General features: G+C 43.4%; 1 protein-coding gene across 6 annotated transcripts in view; it reads right to left on the reverse strand.

Moving 5' to 3' along the window:
• LOC120903138 overlaps positions 1 to 5,366 on the reverse strand; it is a 24,804-nt gene extending 19,438 nt beyond the window's left edge. For 2 of the 6 annotated variants that reach the window (XM_040312387.1, XM_040312385.1), the window contains exon 1: positions 4,080 to 4,556. The gene's annotated coding sequence lies outside the window, so the exon portion shown is untranslated. The other 4 variants (XM_040312386.1, XM_040312382.1, XM_040312384.1 and 1 more) reach the window with 4 other exon arrangements.
• Positions 5,367 to 18,497: the final 13,131 nt, after the last annotated feature.

Raw genomic sequence — 18,497 nt, forward strand, 5'->3', positions numbered from 1 at the left:
TACGGTATCGATTTAGGCGAAAGCGAAGGAAAGTGCATCAAAGCGATCGAGTGTTGCTACGCAAAGGCAAAGCGTAGAGCGCTGTGAAGAAGCATAGCGACCGAACCGAGGTTAAGGTAATCAAGGCGTGCTGCGACAAGAAAGCTGGAAAGAAAGCTTAAGCAGCGGCGGCGGAAAACGGATTGGCTGTGTCAGCGCAAAATGTTCATTTGTGGAAAATTTTGCTTCGGATAGATAATTTAATACATTTTTCATCTTTACCCCTTTTTTCGTGAGGAGACGACGGAGGTGGTTTGAGTCCCGAATCGTGACTAGTCGTTGTTATTGATTTTTATGATCGGGTCAGCAAATTTTTCGGTCTCTCGATTTGCCAGGGCCAGGGTTGCTGACGAAGTGGCTGAAGTGGACATGAATTCTTAAACGGCACAACCAGCAATCTTCGGAGGGTTTTGGATGATAAATTATGGACCGCTTTCGGTTGGAAGGAAAATGGTTGAAAAATATAACTCATTTAGAGGATATATTCAATATCTTATCACGCTGATTCTGTTGCATTACTAGAATGATTCAGTTTAAGATAATTTTCCCAATTTCCCTTCCCCAGCACACACGCCGACTTGTTCAATAATCTTTTCGCCAAATCTTATCTTCGCCACCCGCACCATTGATCCCCCCCAATTGAAGAAACATTATGCGCATGAATGGCAGCCACCTTGGGCAGCTAATTGGGCAGATGAATGTGCCCTACAATTCAGTTCGTTAGTGGCGCCCCTTTCAAGCGAGCCTACCGCTTGCCAAAAGCTTCACCGCATTGAATTAGATGCGATTAGATTTTCTAAGCACGTTCCCGGTGTTGTCTTTTCAAGGGGAAAAGGTACGCTTGCCTTCCGAAAACGCTTCGGCTGACAGAGCGGGCCTTTCACCTGGAATGGTTAAAGATAATAAAGCCTCGAAGGTTGTATTTATTTAGCAAAATAATTTGCTCGGGCAGCGGTTTTGTTTTTAATTCGTTTGTTCATGTCTTAAATAATTAGGGTGTATTTTTCACCGAAATTGTTGTCAATGTTGCGCATTCTGTTTTATTTTTAGTCCTTCGAGCCTCATTGGTGGTCGAAGGGATACAAATGCAGGCGCTTGTGTTATAGTCGAAGTTGTTGAATTCCGTAGAAATGGAATTTTTAAGCATATTTGTGAGTTATTTAGAAATATTATCAGTAAACCCCATTAATTCTTTGCAATCTTTGCCCAATTAATTGTTCTCATCGCGCTAGTTAAACATAACAATTATTCCAAAAAATTCATCAATTACTCCAAGGTCATCGTCGAAGCATCTCCAAACAGCAAATAATACAATCGAATGGTGGGTAAATTATTTCCGGAGCAATTTGCAAAGGGAATCAATTCAATCGGAAAGAAAGATAGAAGGCACACCAAATTTCCCTCCAAAAGTTGGGCGCGCTAAACTTTGACCGACAGAACTGCCACAAAATGCCTTGCCCGCCGCATCCTTCCGAGGTTTTGTGGTCAACAGTGGAGAGTTACACTCGGGCAAATAGCAGCTGCCTCTCAGGAGACACTTCTCCCCTTCCCCACCCAATGTGCTTGACCTTTGAGTCCCAAAAAAACCCTTGACCGGTTTTCCGTCCCACAAAAGCGTGCAAAAGCATGTTTGTAAGAGAGTGTAAAAAGGGGAGGTTTCACTGTAAAATGGATTTGTTGTCAAGTTCGCGCTAACAAAAAGAGTAAAGTAAAGATCAATTTTCCACCAGAAGAAAACTAAGAGACTGCAACAAAAAAAAACACGTTCACATAAAGACGGGAAACTGAATGGCAGAAGCTTTGGTTTGGTGAGAGCGATCTTCCGGTCGGAAGCTTGGGCGTTGCGCGTATAGTTGGAGCAGCGTGTTTTGTAAGCGGTTTGTGTTTGTATACTCGCGCTCTCTCTCTCTCTCCCTCTTCCCTCGCAACATAAAATGTGTTGCGTTAACCAAAAAAAGCGTCCGTTCTACCCCGGGGGCGCTTTTGCGAAGGCCCCATTAAAGCGGAAGGTATGAAAAAGGACCACCTGCACGGGAAACACCGCGGGCAAGTGTTCGTTTTGGCGGTGTTTTTTTTTGGCGATTGCGATCCTTCCCAACAACAAAACCTCCCGTGTCGAAGGTGTAGAAAAGAGATTGTTGTCGTGGTTGGTGTGTTTTTTTTTTGTTGTTTTCTTCTGTTTTACATTACGAAATGATAAAATTTCAAATGAAAAATGTTTATTGGTCACGGCGACCCACAGCACACACACACACAAAAAAACAGCCCTCCCCTAAAGGAAGCAAACAATGCAAATAACGAACGTGCGTACCGACGGATGGATGGGGCGCAAAACGTGTTTGGGGCAGTGGGCAAAACAGCGTTTCCATTTTCGGAGTCGTTACTGGAACGCGCCGGTATGAGAAAAGCGGAGTGGGCATGAAATAAAAACAAAACCGCCCCGAGACCGAATGATCGATTGAAGGGTTATCGCTTGGCGGCACATCATAATGACGGTGGCGACTAATTGAGGCGTGGGTTGTGTGAAAAGCAATAACAAAAACACACACACTCATTCAACCATGCACAGCTTTGTGCGAGTATAAAACTGTTTCTTCACTTCGTTTGGGTGGGATATTTGATCGTTTGTTTTCATTATTTGTGAGTGGATGGTGGAAATGGCTTCAGGGGGGTAGTTTTGTAAATAGAAATCAATAAGAAAGGGATTGCTGTGCCCTCCAATTACTTTGTTTGTTATTTTGAGTTTGTAATTTGGTAGCTGTTTGCTGTAGCGATGCAGAGCATTTTAAAAATATGACCAAAATACTTAAAATTTACAAAAAAAATCCCTTATAAATGGTGGATGTAGCAATGCGATTCGATGATAGTAAAACATATTAAATATGTCTACTTTCGTACTGTTCATTATGAACCTTTTTTCCATGAGCAGATGAGGTAAGGATATAAAACCTATTTGTTCCTCCCAATCCGTTCCCGGAAGCATTGCACATTTGGAGCAAATGAACAATTAAAAGCTTTTCCTGTCCTGTATTAACCAATTTATGTTTATGGACAAGCTTATTCGCACATAAATCAAATATTTACACGCACTGTACACGAGCCTGCGTGGTGCACTACACCATGCACGACACCTGTTTGCTTCCGACGGACAAAAAGTAAAAAAAAGGACAAACAGAAGCCAACCAATCACGAAGAGCTTGCTGTACTGATTTTTCCACAAGCTTTTAACACGCTGCGAATGAAATTTTATTTACAGTACAACATTTTACTGTTCCTGTGATCCTTACAGTCGACAAAAAGCGTTTGAACAACCGTTTGGCGTGTATCGGCACGCAAACCAGTTCCGGCAGATGGTTTATCACCCGGAGCAAGATTAGATTGTATGTCAGTCTCTTTCCCTGTTGCTTTCTTCCTTCTTTTTGTGGGACCTCCTTTTTTTCTCTTCGGTTTTCAAGAAACCGATTTGATTCGATTTACGACACACAGCACATTTGCTCGTGATTTTGCCAGCCCCTCCCGGTTCGTGGCCCGCATTTTTTAAAACTGTTTATCACGTAGGAAATGGGATTTATCAAATAAAAAACTATGAAGTCAAGCGTAGACGGCAAAAGTGGAGCACAACAACAACAACGACAAAAAAAGGTTCAAATTACGATGCAGGTTGTGTGAGCTCGCTAGCTAGCTGGATGCCGATGAATGCCGGAATATCATCAATAAACCATCAGGCAGAGGGCCTAGGGAGTTCCGTATGATCCGGGGGAAAACATCATCATCGAGGTTCGTTAGAATTTCCGCGCCGCAGTCATAGAAAAAGAGAGTGTGTATGCTCGCAATAATAAAAAAAACAGCCAACATGCCGACAAGGCTTATCTTTTACGGTGAAAGCTCACGTGGCCCGCACGGGCTGCGTTGTTGACGTTTGCGTGAATGTTTAGCATACGCGCGGATACAGATTTGAGGTTGGCGATAATGTCAGTTACAACCACGCTGTGTGTATATGAAGCAGACTTTTCCGGGTTTTTTTTTGTGACTATACGTACCAAAAAAAAGGGGCGAAGTGTTAATGATGAGATCAGACACGGGTTTTCGAGCAGCCTGTCTGCTTAATCCAGATGAAATCGTTCACACATTACGCACGAGAAAAGAAGATGTTTATGCCGGTCACAACTGTAGGTAGTGCTTTTTATTTGGAAACACTCCCTTCCTTTTTACTTTCGCTCTCTCTCTCTCGCTCTCTGCACTTCACAAATAGTAATAATAACCTTCTAGGAAAACAATAAATTACACCCAGCTCTGGGGCAGGCTAATTGCGTATAGGTCGTGGTCAGCCGTGCGGGGAAAGGTTCATCACCTTTTTCTCACTAGCGCCGACCTTATTTTCACCTTTTGTTTTATTTCCTCTTCAAACTGAAGCCTTTCTCGGTAGCAGTTTGCATGATTGTAGGTATAATTCCCCCTTTTTGGGCTTAATATTTCCCCGGAAAGCGCTTCATTCCACACAAACACACATACTAATTCACATACAGGGTTAATACACGACGGTGAGCAGCACTGATCGAACGATTTCCATTTCCATTATCGCCAATCGACTGGGCGGTGCTGAGACACGCTGCAGCTGGTGTGTCTGTTGTTTGGCGGAGACGTCGGAAAGGGTGCGGCCAATTCGAGTTTCCCCCCCGGCTGGGATTACATATGATAATGTGCGGCCGCACACACCAATTTATCATCTTATCACTCGCGTGAGCCGCTGGGTGTAATATTTCACTCCATATTATCGCGATGCCCGATCGGGCGCGATCTATTTGCCCACCGGCCACCGTGGTGTGTTTTTTTGTTCGTTTGTTAGACACTCCTATTCTTCTTTGTTGCGCAGGAGGGTTGAATCGTACCAGTGGGGTTGTGATTTTTGCTCTTTAATTGTTCGCACTAATTATCGGGCTCACAACAGCAACGGGCAATAATGGTAGCGTATTAATGGGACGAGCAGAAAGTGAAACTACACACTCACTCGAACGACAAACATGGAAGGATCACTCGGGACACCATTGAACTTGAACCTACCGCCGGAATCGATATGCAATTAAAATAAATTTATGCGTAAAACCAGGATTGCCACACTACCGGGAACTGTCGCACGGTGTAACAAACCGAAAACTAAATCACACTGCCCACGGGTGTGTAAGCCACCATCAGGCCTGCTCTTTGCCCCGAGCAGGGCGGTAGGTGCTGGGTGTTTCTTTCCCGCAACCACCGAACAACACACGCGCAAACGCACACGCAAACGTTCGTACCCGCGCCGGGTTCGTACCGTACCGAATGCAGGCTCAACGTTCACTGAGCCTGCCGCCTGCTCGGACGGATGCTTTTGGATGATGTTGATGCTGAGCGAAGGAAAGCGTTCGGTCACTCACCAACGAGCGGCCGCTTTTAGTACAGGGTGCTCAGCCGAGTCGACGCAGCACCGTTTTGGTGTGTTGTGTTTTCCGTTCTTGTTCGTAGTCCCAAACGTGCTGTGCGTCGTTTGTTGCTTCGCTTTAATTAGTTTCATTTTGTTTGGTCGTTCGCTTACGTATGTGGGGCTAGCATACGTTTTGGGGGGGGCAAACCGTTTTGTACTGCGCTGGATTTACCGCGTGTAAGCGGACAGGAGGGAACAACAACTACAAAAAAAGGTAACAAATGGCCAGCAAACAATAACAATGGACCGTCTAAGCGTTGCGCTTGATTTTGTGCAGTCTGTGCACGTGCCTGCGAGCGGTGGCGAGCGTCAACGTGTCAACAAGTGTCATTTTGGTTTGTTGTGGCGAATTTGGTATGAATTTGGTGGTGGTTGGTTGGGATTAGGAAAATTTGATTTATTCGATTGGTAGGTGGGAAAGATTAAATTTATTTTGTGTGAGCTTTTAAAATGGTATAAGAACATGTTTAGAGGAGATGCTTGAATAGAGCAATACTAAAATACTGAAAATATTAGTTGAAATCACAATACTGCTAATACTTCAAATTATATTTTCCTTGCTTCCAAAAATTGAAGGAAATCCTTAAATTGTTCTATATTAATGTGAAAAGCTTCTGATATATGTCAATCTCAGTCATCTCAAATTGTTGTCTCCATATTCTGCACACTCAAAAGCTACTAAAAACATACAAAAAAACAGCAGCAGCAATAGAAATATCAAATCATTATCAACTTAAACGTTGCAGCACGTGGGCATCGCGGGTGATCGTAAATTGTCGGAAAAGTTCATTAGGTTTGATTAATGGTCTCCATTGAGTTAATTGCCCTTTGTTGAGAGATTTACTGTTGCCATACCGAACTGTCGATGGGGTGAGGTCGATGGTGGCGAATTGAACTAAAATAGTATCTCGATCTGCCACTGGCAGATGAGAGCATTCATTTATACAGTTTTCAGCCACAGATACAGAATTCCCTCGAGTGGGTAACAAACGCTTCATGGTTTGGTACGGTGGTTTTGGTACGGCTTGATTGAGTGAAATAGATAATGTTGTTCATCATTATTAGGTGTAATTTTAAAGCAGTGGCCCAGAGCATATCGATTCAGTTGCGTTGGGATTCGGTTTGCTTAGAAGGAAACTGACATGAAGGGAGTATAATAAGTAGAGTGACTTCATTTTTGCTACCATCAAATAATATGAGCGTGCAATCAATCCAAGAGCTAATTTGCCACAGCTTTTCTTTCTTTAGCGATAGCTGTAACACTTTCGAACAGAATCAGAATGTAAATAGGTCCACACTGTACCAAAAAAAAAAAGCGACCGTAATCGTCCCAAGCATTATCATTAGGCCACATTATCGTTAAGGCGCATCGAAGGCTGTGGGAAGCAGGCAAAAGTAGGGTTCTTTCGGAATGGTTTTTGCTTGATAGTTAAGTTTGGCTTGTTCTCCTTCACCCCTCCATTGCCGTCAGCTTCCTTATTAATGTTACGGTAATTTGACTGTGTGTTTAGTTTTTTGTGTGTCTTATTTTGGGTTAGTTTCCTTCAGTTGTTAAAGAGGGAATGATTGGTAATACAAAGACACTTTGTACTAAAAGTTGATTATCCCTACAATCAAGGGTAGATGTACAAAAAAAGAAAAAAAAACGACGAAACATACATATGAAATGAACAAAACGAGATATGCATTACGTGCATTAATCACATGAATGGTTCATTTTACCCACATCGAATACACTACGTGACCATAATAATGAGGTGATAATGAGCGTGAATGGATCGAATAACAAGTAGGAGAGAGTATTCACAAAAGAGATATAAGTGCTACAAGCTCTATTACTATGGTTGAATTTGTACCGATGGAAAACAACCTGTGAAAATGTTCCAGGAAAATTCACAACAATCAGCAAGTAAAAAGTACATTTAAAGGCTTAGATGCTACCTTCGCACGATCGATATGCTTAATTGGTTTCAACGCGTCATCAGTTTTCGGGCATCGTGATTTGGGTTTGCAATGGAATTGTACCGCTTCATCCGGCAAACACAACTCGAAAATTCCCTCCCCTGGGGGCAGGGTGGTTGGAATACGTCCCGTTGACAGCTGTGCCATTATTGTGCGAGAAAGTGGGCACTCTCGACGGATGATGGTGTCATCATCGTGGTGCGCTATTCCCGTGTTCGCAGTTACAACCGATCGATATAAGGCCGATAGCAAGCCAACCCGAAATCGCTTGAGTATAGTCGGAAATCGCTTGTTTGTCGAAACGGTGTAGAAGACGAATAATGTCGTGAGAATGGAAATGGTCCGTTCTTTTGCGTATCTTCTTTTAACTCGGCAAAAAAAAATAGACTCATAAGCAAACACACCACAGCATGATGCGAAATAAGATGTATGGTAAGAGCGTATAAAAAATAAACCATTCCCGAGATAAGTCTGACAGATAAGGGAAACACAAGGGAATGAAAACAGATAGTATCAATCCTCTTGGCACCTCGGAAAGCAAAACATCTCAATGAATGTGATATAAGCTATCGATTAGATTGTGTGCGTCAAGATGTTACTGAGTGACAGCACTCCACAACGTGATTGTGGTTGGTAAATGTGCTGTAGTTTGGGTTGTTTGGGTTTGGGTGCTATGCTTTCTACCGTTTTAAGAAGGATGATGGAAAAGATATGTTGTTCACGACAGTCTCCACAATTCCCGACGAATTATCATTATTATTTGGTTTGCAATTAATTTCAGTGGAGTCCCTTTGTACAGATGGAGGCGCCTGGTCATAATGGAGACACCTGATTATGATGGAGACGCCTGGTGATTTCTATAAGTTCATAAATAAAAAATAATAATAATTTAGTAAGAGTTGTTTTTTCCAACGCATGTGCCGAAATTAATGAGTACAAAATTTTCCAAATTTCTCATACAAAAATAATAGTGTCAATTATATTTAGCAATATTTTGTTTTGTGTGAAGAATGATTTGTTTTTAAAATATGTATTGATAAAACATTGCACCCAAATTGATCCATCTCAGATTCGATAAAAATGTGTGAATCTCGTGCAATAAAACAATATTTCGCTCCTTAATGGCAATAATTCATCATGCTTATGGACGTTGAATAATAAATGTGAAAACTTTATCGTTTTGCAGTAGGCGTGTACAACGACGCACAACGCCAGCGGTTCGTTAGAGGAGCAGATTGTTTGAAACAAAACAGAGGAAGCCACCCGGATGTTTGCAATGCGTCACCGGAAACACACCATTCACTTATCAAATTGAAGGGGCGGTGTGATAGGAAATCGCTGATGTTGGGCGAATGGAAGGCTGTTGCGCGAAAGGAAGTAAAGTTCTCGATTTCCTTTCAAACACTGTTGATTGACAGGAAGAAGGAAAAATTGTTGAGACGAAATAATATCGAGCAAATGTTGACGTAGTTTCATTTTGTCTTAATGAAATATAGGAGGGTAATATTGATTGAGTTGATTTATTGCACCATATTCCCAAGCAGAGAGGGACCAAAAACACGAGAAAAACGAAAAAAACGAAAAAGCGACTTCAGTAAAACGCTGAAGAAATTAACCATACCCTTTTGTCCTCGCATGTCAGCTCCAATCATCGAGTTGAGCTTATTGCTAACGTCTAATGAGCAACTTCTCACGAGCACGACAGGCAACACGATACTTTAAACACAGCATGATATCGTTACTAATCAGACGGACGAAACGACAGCGATGATGATTACGTAGCCAAGGGCGGCGCTCAAATAGCAGGCGACCGGGAAAGCGGAAGGATACGAGGGTGTGTGTGTGTGTGTGCAGGTTGTGTGGCTTTTTGTCGTCGGCAGGAGAACGGAAAGAGTGATGAAAGCGTAAATAAATTTTATAGCAGTAATTAAAACCGGGAGCATTCACTGATGCGACCAACGAGGAAGCCGTCTGATGAGGTTTTGCCGGTGCAGTTGAATGTAAAAGGCGGTGGGAAATGAATTCACTTCAGTTGCGTTTATTAACGGAATCCTATGCAAACTGTAAAGAAGTATGCGTTTATATGAGTGTGTTGCACAAAGCATATGGGAGAAAAGACGCCATGCAGAATATAACAGTGTAACTAGACCACTTTTTTCTCATTAAATAATACTAATGCAACACGATTCGTATAACGTTGCCAATTTCCTTTCATAGCTAATCGCGAACTCATGGCTTATTCTTAGAAATATAAATAATTACCAAACGTTGGGTATGGCAAAAAAAGGCAGGCAGTAGCTGTCATTTGCACTGGCTGTCATACCACGGGAGACGTGCGTTGGGTTTGCAAATTTCGTCCCACTGGAAACGGTGGGGAGTATTACGGAATTAATTTCATTTGAAAATTTGCTGTTTATTAGTTTGCCTTCCTCATCGAACGCAGCGAAAGCGTAATTGGATTGTCACGAAGGTCAGAAAGCTAGAAGAGCGTCAAAACCAATCGGAACCTTTTTCAGCTGAATGAAGCTGATCAGAAAATGAGTGGTTGAATTAGTGAAGATTATTTTCAAATATTATTAACTAAGAAGTTGTATCAAAATGGATGCATAAAGTTTAAGCCAAAATTTAGTTTTGTATTCATCGCCGTGCTCCAGTTTCTAATAAAAATCTAAACTAAAGCATCTATGATAGAGAGTCCTAATTGCACCATCATAAAGCAATTAAGTGCATTAAATCCATGAAAAATAATATAAAAACAATCCCTATGGTGCCTGCAGACAAAACGATTCTATCGTTCTGCATCTGTATAACCTGAAATTGTTTTCCCTTTCTCAGAATGACCCACACTGCGTACAATGTGTACTAAAAATAACCCCAGGAATGACTTTCCATCTGTGAGCTGTAACTGTAGTTGGTGTCTGCTCTGTGGTTTGGCACACTCTCGGTCGTGGTGGAATGTGAAAAGTTTCTTTTTGGTGTCTACACATTCAATCCGCATCCTTTCGGGGTGACTGTAATGATAACCCCCCCCCCTGTGTGGGTACATACTTGAGCATATCATTATCCGCAAAAGCCACAAACTGCTGCACACAGCACGGAGCAGAAGAGTTTGGTTTTTGTACGTCCATAAATTTTGCTTACGCTTTGAAAAAACGAGGTGGGATGTGGGAACATGAATAAATAAATGGGATCGGCAAGAATCAGGGTGAAGAATGACGGTGATTTTAAAAATCTGAAGGTACTGATGCATGTACCCTTGCGGTGTCCTTTTCGGCACTTTCGTGAAATATGCAGAAGATGGTAGTGAAACTTGAATTAATATTTGCATAGTTTTGTAACGATTTGCAGCAATGTCATTACTTACCAAAGTTTGAACAAATTCCCATTGAAAGCTTGCAAAGCGCGGCGAAAACTGTAATGAACTGCGTTGCGAAAGCGCTGCGTCATACTGAGCAAGCCTGGCGACTACGTGTTACAGTTTTAATTGCTTGACCTATCTTCACCAACGCCAAGCAAGAGGGAAAACTTCTGCCAACGAAAATCTCCACGTACTCGGTATTAAACACTGTGATGTGTGCGCCATATCTTCCGCATCGTATGCAGCAACAAATGAAAAGGGGCTTTTCCTGGTACGAAGTAACTTCTCTGATGGGCTACATCGTCGACCGTTAAGGAAATCGTGGCTCTAGCGTGGCAACGGAAAAGTCCATTTTCTCGTCACCGTACCATGGTCGACGAGAACGACCATTTTTATGCTTCGTTTCACTTCCCCTTGGGGACATTTTATGGGCTTCTATCGGTAAGAGGCTGGGGGCGTAAGTATGCGCGCACGGAGCCGTCCCCTTCTAGTGGAAAGATAACATCGTGCCTCGGGGCAAGCGAAAGGGATTTTCATTGAAGATATTTGTTTCGATTCCAAGGAGAATGGGGGAGTGGGAAATGGACATGTGAAGACCATCATCATAAGTGTGTGTATGGCTGGCTGTATGTATGGTGAGGCTTACTACAGTGGTTTGTTGCTCTTATGAGGGGAAAAGAAAACAGAAACAGAAACAAGAAGTTCATAAATAATTTCCAATGTAGCAGCGCCGTCTCAAAACATGCCTTCTTCTTGAAATCTGGCAACATTTATTGGTAGAACACCAACTTGCCACCAACAATCTCAAAAATTTACTTTAGTAATTGTTACGTCCGCTTGAACGACCCTCCGATCATGCGACTGTCGGAGGTGAACGCGCCGGCGGCTCTTAATGATGAGAAATTGCAATTAAAACTATTCCCATCTAGATAATTGTCCTTCGCGAAGGACCGACTCTAGAGGTCTAGAGATGTTCCCCCTTCAGGAGACGGAAGGAAGGTGCGTTGGGTGTCGGGGAAGGCATTATAATTTTGCACCACTCCCGTTCGCGTCCCTAGAACGGCGAGATAAATCAATGGAAAGGTATTTAAATAAGCACCACACCGTGTCGGAATTGCATTTTACTTCATCTGGTAATTAGTTTTGCGACCGGTGCAGTAGCTCATTTGTCCTCGTTCTCGTAAGTGATTGGATGATTGTGTTTGTTTGAAGCTTAGGACATTTTCGTAGACTAAGTAACACGCACGAAGCGTTACGGGCGTTACTTTAATCTACTTTTCTTGTAAATATCTTGAGTGTAAAAGGCAAGAACCCCTGTCAAACCGTTGTCAGCAACTCATCTGTGTAAAGGGATTGCTTTGCTTAATTAATGCTTAAAGATAGAATGCTCAAACACGAAAGGCCAAGAGGAAGAAAATTCAGGCATACAACGAAGGTTGTCACTCACTGTACACATTTTGGGAAGACTTTTAGATAGCTTTTGATCGTTTCTTGCTTCTACAAGATGAGTTATTACTTTATCAAACTCAAGTGTATGTTGTACTGGGGGAAAGATCTGTTAATATGATTACCGTTTTGGATTTCAGTTAGCTTTTATGTTTGATGATTGAATTAAAATACAAATAATACAGAGAAACTTCAGCATAAAAGACCTACCAGTATACAGATTTGATGTATTTATTATGCGCAGTCACAGCCGTTTCATCTGTCGTCAATACATTTCCAAGTATCGAAAACTTTTCTTTTCCAAACAATCTCAATGTAACACGTGTGTTGCTGCATGTAAAATCTCACACGCTGCTCAGCAAACTCGGGTTTGCCATATGTCCTTCCCACCCACATACATCCACCCTGTGATAGTGTGATTTATTAGATCAGAACCCCCCCCTCCCCCCCTGGCTTGTGGCCGAAACAGATGTGTGTACGTGCGATGAATATCGATGAGCGGTGCCATTGTGTTTGAAGCCCGGTCCGCTCGAGCTCCCGTAGCTGCGTTAAGCAATTGGCTAATGGACAGGTCAACACGCGGAAGCGAATGCGATCGCATGAATGAGCTTACACAGCGGGCGCATCCATCCATTTGCAGAAAGTATCGAAATGCAAAGAAAGATAGAGAGAGAGATTATTGAGGATGCTCCGGTCTGCGTGACCGGGGGTGTCGTTATGTTGTGGTGTGCCATTTGCAAGTTTGGATGTGGTTGCGATGTGTTTGCAGCTACTGCTCAACGTCAATCTGGCGTTGATTGGCTATTTTGTGTGGCCGTGCTCAAGTGTTGGGTACGGCAAAGTCATCGGATCAGGTGCCCAGGGGTGTGTGTGGATTTGAATTGGAAAGCCAATTGTTTCCGATTGGAAAATGATGCAATGATGAGTTAGTTGCAGTACGTGCCGTGTCATGGATTGGCCGGACGGACGTGGCTGAGCGATGAATGTTAGAAATAATAAACGTATTCGAATGAGGTATTGCAATTCGCTCGTTCTTTAGATTTATTCAAAATGAAAGGTTATTGGGTTGACAAACTTTATACATAAAATAAGATTTTTTTATTTATCTTATTTCTTGGTTCTAAATCGAACATGCCCCAGTTCAAGCTAATACTTACAACTGAAAGCTGTTGTTTAGTGGTCTCTGACATTCTCATTCAACCAATAATGCAGCAAATAATTGTTGACATGAATTTCATCCAACTTGTCACAAGAATGTGTGTCGTGCGTCATAGTGTAAGCACGTGTTGTTTCGTCGCTGCGAAAACCGCACAAATACAGCAAAATAACAAGCCATCGGGAAATGCAGGAAATGAGCACAATTCGTGGAAAAGCGGTGCACTGTATCGCTTGCAACTAATGCAACGCCTGTTGTTTCCTCGCCAGCAAGACACGCCGTTTGTCTGCTGTTAGCCTAATGATAATTCCTTTCCGCTGGCTGCCGGCAATGCAGCGAGCTGCCAAAAGCGCCAACGCCGTTCTTGACAGCCAGCCCAAGGGGTTTCTTCTCCATTCGCCTGAGAATGGCACGGAAACGACCATTGTCGGGCGTAATGATGATGGATCCGCTGGAAGGCGATTCCGGGCAGAATGAACGGAACCGACACGCCACCACCGGCCAGCCCAGGTACGGCGCTTGCAAATCGGGGAACTGCGCACATACGGATGCGGCCGTGTAGAACAGTGGGGGCTTAAAAGATGCCAATCTATTACGCCACTTACATGACAGCATGGAGATGGGAGCAATACAAACACCGGCTGGGTAAGAAATAGTTGCTAACTCGTTATCGTAGCTTGCAAAACATGCACTCTCGGTTGATGGAGCCCTCCGCTGACAATGTCGCTTGGCACAATGGCAGACTCTGCCGTATGTTTGTTGAAGCCGTACGGCTAACCCAGGTGGTACTACGGTTCGTTGGCGTTACCCTTGACTTGGCAGTTATTGTGGGGCGACTTGTGAGGCTGTGAAATGCATTTTGTAGCCGTTTTTGTGCACTCGTAACAGCGGCCAACGAGCAGCGGATGAGTGAGTGAACATACAAAAGCTAGTTAGCTTGTAGCAGTTGTTCAACGTACAATGACAGTTGTGCTGCGAGCATTGAATCATGCGATGCTGTCAGGCGAACAAGGGGAACTTTTGTGCACTCTGTTAATTTTGCAATTTTAATGGAAAGTCCTCGAACAAGATGAGGATTCACTGCAGTGTACAATCTGGGACGGACTCTATTCCGAATGAAATGGAACAACAAATAAAGTCACTAGCTTCACATGTTGGTTTTGATATTGGATCCTTCGTCATGACGTCATCAGATCGTTTGGAGTATCAGTCTTGATAATTTTGATCAAACCGAACACATGATTTTAGAAAACATTTGCATCTAACCGGAACGGATGTGATAGAGATCGATGGAAATAATAAGCATCGATTAGTATAAGAACTTTGTGGTGAATGATGTGCTGCAATACGATTCTACATATCCTTGGTATCTGACTCTGCAATTGATGGATGTGCTTAAAATCATTGGAAAAGGTCGTTCGATTCTCATTCTATGAGTTTCTTTAGAGAGCCACTATGGCTTATAAACCATCTCTGAAACGGTAGGACGACGATACAGTCTTATTCAACACACAGCACTACAGTCTGATACCAAACCCCTGAAATGAGTATTGATGATCGGACTTACCAGTAACATTTGACTCTATTTTCTATATCCAATCTCAGCTAATTCGATCAATGTATTAGTATTATTTCCTCCCATAGCTTTGACCGTTGCAGTCCACCGAGAGTCTACATTCTTTGCATCATATAACAGCCAGTCATCGTGCGTATCGATCCGGCCTCATAAGCGATGTTAATTTTAAACGCCCCCTTTATGAATGTGTACCCTGCCAGTCCCCCAAGGGTACATGATAGCGTGGTTGGTGACAAATTATGCCAGCATGGTTTGATGCAGATGCTAGGTGCTGGTGCAACCGCATGCTGTGGGCGTTCTTCACAACGATGCCGAACGACCGTCGCAGGGGGGCGCGCAGTGAGCAGTGCTGTTAATTTATTCATCCAAACGACATGCGCTGGCCGATGGACACGATGGCGCATCAAACCTCCAATCGGTGGCATATGGGCAATGGGTAGGTGGTATGTGTTTAATCAGATCACAGCGCGTTATCAAATCTCGGATGATTGGACTCGGGCACTGGGTTAGGTTTAGCAGATGGAGTTGTAATAATACCCTGGAGGGGGACTCGTGCAGTGTGGTCGATATTGTCGAGGGAGTGTGGGAAGTTGCAACAATATTATATAGAAATTGGCTTGTCAACGATAAGACTTTTTGATTAACCTAATGACGTATTAGCAGGATTGGGGCAACAGTTGTAATCAGCTATCATTAATAATAAACAAATATATACTTTATTTTGTTTATACTTGGCTCGTTTTATTTTTAAGATACGTAGTACAAGAACACAAACTTAATAGAGTGAAGAAAAGTCAAGACTAGCGTTACAATTTCTCCTTAAGAAGAAGGATCTATTAACTGTAATATTTCCTGCTTGCTTCGTTTCGAGTATAAGTGGAAGGCTGAAGTTGCTATGTAGTAGTGATCGTAAAAAAATGCCTACTCAGCGCGCACTTTTTGCGCCAGCAATGCCTTGAGCTACAAACAAGCTCTTTACACAATCCGGAAGAATGTCGTTTCGGTTCGATTCGGTTCCACGTGCTTTCACACAAAGACGCCCGACCGCTTCAAGAACAACTCGAACGCAAAAGCGACGAATTGGCCCAAGGACATGTTTGATTATTTTTTATTTGCATCTGGGGGCACATTTATCGCCGGCCGGATTGAACGGGGCTGTGGAAAAGGGAGAGCCATAATTTGGTGCGCTCGTAACCCATCCCCAACAAAACAAATGGGCAACCCGGCCGCGGTTGGGCGGTTGCTTTGCTCGGTTGTGGCGTGTTTCTGGCTCGTGTGTAACGCGGAAGTGTAACGCGACAAAACAGTGTCGTCAATTGAATGTTGAACAGTTTGTCGTCCGGTTCGCTCCGTATCGCGATGGTGTCGTATCTGCGCTGCTATAAATTGTTGGTCGCCCTTTTTTTTGCAAGCTCTTGCTTCGCGCCTGCAGCCACCATCGATGCCATTGTTTGTTACGCTACTCTCTTTCTCGTCCTCTTCCCTCTCCCGATTGACGAACGGATGGGCGATCAATTTTTGTTTGTTGGCAATGGCAATAGATTTGTTTAGCTCCGGGGAGGTTAACCAGGATCAAATGACGCCCCGCCTGCCCGTCCGCCCTGTATGCTTTGTCACTTTCGGCCGGCAATGCTTTAGGAAACGGGAAAAGTTGTGCAAATGATAAGAACAGCGTCTCCCATTTCGCCCATCTTTCCCGGGGGCAGTGGAAACGGTTTTTGGTGGAATTGAACCAAACCGAACACAGAGAGCGAGAGACGCGTGCGTTGGCAAAGGAAATGTGATTTCTGTGTTGGATTCGCTTGTGGTGTTGGATCATCAATCATGTTTGTAAATGAATATTATCCACTTTCCATTTGCCCGCTGGGACATCCGAGTGGCAGAATGTGGGGAATGTTAAGTGGTGAGCTGAAATCGTTTAAATAAATGTCCAAACTGTAATTAGCTCCTGCGGGGGGATTGCTCTCGCCTGACGGTTTAAAGCGGGTTTTAAAGTGGCTTTAAGGATCTGTGAAGCGAAGCTTGTCCCGATGATATTTTCGCATTGTTTTCCTTGGTCTAGGAACGCTTCAATAAACGAGCTCGTCCTTCTTAATCATTCATCCATTCGGAGACATCCAGTTTCGAGAAAAGCTTGTTTGTAGCTTTATGTGGTTCTTATGCGGAACAGATTCGGAAGAAGCATCTTTTGGAACAACTGTTCCCCGGGCTAATTTATTACAGCATAGTCACCACAAGCGTGTAGCTGATCAGGCTGTCAGAGAAGCATCACATCCTTCATTCCATTATGAGCAACCCCGCCGGCAATGATGTAAGATTATTAATTGTGTCGTATTTCTCGGATATTCTGAGAGCATTTCTTCACTGTTGAAATGATATCTTTGGACTTTTTTCTGTGCGATAACGAGCGTGAACAGTAAACGTGACTGGGAACGCCTACAAGGGTTTTACTTGATCGCGTTATCATCAATCAAAATTGTAATCAGCTCCTGTTCATTGCCCTTTGGCTGTATTGCATCAAGAATTGATTAAATCCATTAATTGATACGAGTGTTGGAAAGTAATGCAATAGTACGACAAACTATATTCAATTATTTTTTGTAATTACACAAACAATTTCGAGCCAAACTGTTCGTCTTTGCCTGCAAATCAATTCTTAATCGCAAACCACACGGTTAGGGGAAGACTAGAGGCGCCTAACAAAGCCTTGCATCGCTCTGTACGCTCGACGTACCGGCAAACAGCCGCAACCAACCAAAACCGTATCAATTCCGTAAGCTCACTTAATCTGTCGTTACCGAAGGATTTTCCTCCCGCACACGAGCAATCGATTCGCTCCGATAGGCTTTACCTAAAACTGCGCAACAGCTGGGGTAATTTTAGCACCCAATTTCATCAACGCCGGATTAATTGTGAGCCACCATCGAAGCATCGAGGTAATGCACCGGTGGGTAATCTATTTTCGTGCGGAAAAGCTCACCAGGAAAAGCAGAAGAAAAACCAAACTAGACAGTCGAACTCCCGGGGCAATGAGTTGGGAGCTTTCGAGGCGGTCGGGAAGGGAATTATTCCTCCTTTCGCACACAATGTCGGGGCAAAGACCAGCAAAGACCAGGAAAAGAGCTGTCGTGGTGGTGCTATAAAGCAAAAGCCTACTAGATAATGTAGACGAACGCGTCACGTTCAATAACGAGCCCATGATTGGTCCCATGTGAGTGTGTGAGCTTACCACGGAGCGCTTCCTGGTCTGGTCACGTACAGTGTAGGCGTTATTGCGAAGCAAGGCGCACTGGAATCAACAGTGCACAGTCCGGTGCGAGTCAAAGAGGGTTATAAATACGAAAGGAAATGGGTTCGCGCCTTTTTTCTGTCCGGCTTTTTGGCTACAGTTGAGGTGCTTTGGTGGCGGGACATTGACATGCGAGAACCTGTGAAAGCCTTGGCGTGTCAGGTTGATGGCCGACTGGTGATGATGATGATGGTGGTGGCGAGCGCGTTAATT

The sequence above is a fragment of the Anopheles arabiensis genome, chromosome 3, assembly GCF_016920715.1.
Source record: "Anopheles arabiensis isolate DONGOLA chromosome 3, AaraD3, whole genome shotgun sequence".
NCBI classification, from domain to species: domain Eukaryota; kingdom Metazoa; phylum Arthropoda; class Insecta; order Diptera; family Culicidae; genus Anopheles; species Anopheles arabiensis.